This window comes from Triticum aestivum, chromosome 2B (assembly GCF_018294505.1).
Source record: "Triticum aestivum cultivar Chinese Spring chromosome 2B, IWGSC CS RefSeq v2.1, whole genome shotgun sequence".
Classification (NCBI taxonomy): Eukaryota; Viridiplantae; Streptophyta; class Magnoliopsida; order Poales; family Poaceae; genus Triticum; species Triticum aestivum.
In genome coordinates, this window is record NC_057798.1 from 107081202 (window position 1) to 107084227 (window position 3026).

The following is a 3026-nucleotide window of genomic DNA, read 5'->3' on the forward strand; positions in this document are numbered from 1 at the left end:
TCTCTCTCGTGTTCTTGCTCTCAAACCCGCGGATTTCAATCTCTTTGCTCGAAGCTCGGTTTCCGAAACTGTTTCGGGGGATTGTTACTTGGTATGTGCCTCCTTCGTTGGTCCAATTAGTTTTTGCTTTAGTGGTTTATATTTTGAATAATTAGTTTCTCTTGGTGCTGTTGTAGATGAGCTTGCATGGTAAATTCTTAGAGTTCTAAGTAGTTTGAATGCTTGAGATGGCCTCTATGCATCCCTATGAGTAGTTGCTAACATTCTTATAAGGTTTTGTTGACAAAAATTTGTGACCCAAAATTTTTCAAAAAATTGTACGCGGATATGATGAACCTCTTTGGAAGGAGTTCTTCGAGGTGGAGGTCCTCGGAGGCATCTTTTAGTAGCTGCTCCATTCGTTGGTCCTATGTTGAACCAAGTGGAAAATCCATTCGAGATGCCCCCACCAAATCATGTTTATGGCCATGCAATGGTTATATGGTGCGTGTGGGCATTAAACAAGAATTTGAGCAATATGTTCACAATGTCGAGCTCGGTCCCTACATTGTAGATAAGTGCAGCTAACACCTCAACCTCACTGAATCATTTACCAAAGAATTTAAATTCCATCCTCATGAGTCCAGAGTATCATTTAAACTATATGACAATTCATTTACTATACCTTTGGAGACATTTTCTAATCACTGCAAAATTCCATTTTGGGGTTCATTGGACGAACCACCAAGGTCGAAGTTTGAGATGTTCTTGACTAGCCTTTGCTATGGTGAGACTAGAGGAGTGACTCAAGGTAGAATAAAGAGCATTCATTTTCCCTCAATCCAATACTTTGCACTATTTAATGGAAAATGCATTGTAGGAAAATAAGATTGTAGTACACTTTGTGCTCCAGATTTAAGCCTTATCTGCACCGCTCTCATCGGTGACAAAAGTTATAACCTTGGAGCAATAGTGGCACGTAGATTGCAACATAACGTTGGTAGTAGATATTTTTATGGTGGAACTAGATCATTAATGGCGCGCGTTGCTGCGTCCATCTATTTCTACAATGAAATGATAGGTATTTGTTAAATAAATGACCACATGAAATATATTGAATTTACCTAAACATGACCATACATTAGTTGTTGCACCCATCTGTTTTTACAATGAAATGACAGGTATTTTGATAAATAAATGACCACATGAAATATACTGAATTTACCTAAACATGACCATACATTAGTCCATCCAAGAAAATCTCACATATATACTCTGTAAAGGCAAGGTCACATATACAAATTGGCTTGGTATAACAACATACAGAACAATTTAGATAGTATATACAACTAATCAGTACAGATAATAGGCAATAAGAAATACTCCCTCTGTTCCTAAATATAATCTTCATGTAATACTACTGCAACTCATAACTGAAACAGGACCACATGATTTAGATAAAGATAACCTATACGATGCGTAAAAGTATATTTCCTCCATAAATATTTACATTACCTCATATCACAATATTTTGACCTGTTTTGACCTGCAACTGCATCTATCAGTTCAGGAGAAAATACACAGATTCAATGAAATATTTGTCTGGGGTTGAGTGGAAGACTTGAGAGAAACAAAGCTTGCAAATTTGTAGGAAATGGATTGTCTAGTTACCTTGGAGAAGGAGGTCTCACATCAACATCAAAGGACGAGAGGATGTACTGGATTTTCAGCTACGGATAAGCATTGCCGAAGATTTTTCTCTAAGATATTGTGACTGTGCAAAGCAACATTCAGAAATGAAATTGGCAGTATTGTACCTTCCACGGAGTCAACCGGTTTCCTATCGTGGCCTTCTGCCTAACAATCCCAAATACAGACATGTCAGCATTCTGCTATTATTACTCTCTCAACAAGTACACATTATTTTACAGGTTGCAATGTATCTTCCACTTACATATTTCAATCCAAGATATCATTGCTCTGAACGGCGATGGTGTCCTCGAGCTGCAATATCTTGGACTTGATGGTCATCACGCGGTCCCGAACCTCCAGTGTGCTGCAGGAACCTGCCAACAATAAGCAACCACCAAAATGATCTGACATTGCCGTGCCCATGGGCAACCGGCAAACAGACACAAGACGGCCGGCAAATAGACGGCGAACCTCACAAAAGTGCCCTTGGTGAATCATGGTGTGCCGGCCTCCAAATCCAACTAGAGCAGGATGGTGTAGCTTCCATTGGCGATATGCTCTCGAGTTGCCTTGAGGTCGCCACGAAGGGGCTCTCAGCATGCTGGAGGCGATCTTCTCCTTCCTCCCATTGTTTACCACAACCAAACCACAAAATAGTAATGAATATATAAAATAAATAAGAGAAATGCATAGATGTTCAGTAAACCTAGTTGGACAACTGATTCTTGAATTTCTATGGGTGCGGTTTCCCCTCAAAGTTAAATGCACAAGATACTTAGCATCAATTCCTGTGAAAAAAATGAATCGCCTTCCCAGTTCCTTTCTCTGTTATAAACTAAACAAAAATGTCTACTCTTTTTTTTCTGCTCAATCCAGCAAAAGTCTAAAAGAGAAAGAATTCAATTGGAAATGTATCACCAACATACAATGTACACTTCGGAAAGGAATTAAACAAAAAAAAATCATGTTGACAAAAGATCTAACGGCCAAGGACATTGTGAGCTTGCAAGTACATTCAATGTACTGACCTGGCGTGCCATGCTAGTTTGCAGGTCGTGCCTGGTTGCTTGCTTGTTTGGTGTGGTTCCTGTGTTTGCGAGTTAGGATAAATGTTCCAGCCAGAGTCCCTACAGATTGGAGTCCATCATCGCCGTTCGTTGTTCCGCTGCCTCGAGTTGTTATGCTGCTTGCATAGAGGAACTGTGGTTGGCGTAGTGTCGTCGTGCCGGTGTTATTCATTGTAATATCGGAGGCCTTGTATTCGTATTCGTGTTGTAATAGAGAGCTGGTTTGTTCTATGGTAAGTAGTGTCGTATTTCAGAAGACTTCACCTCGATCTCTGGGCTGGAATACGG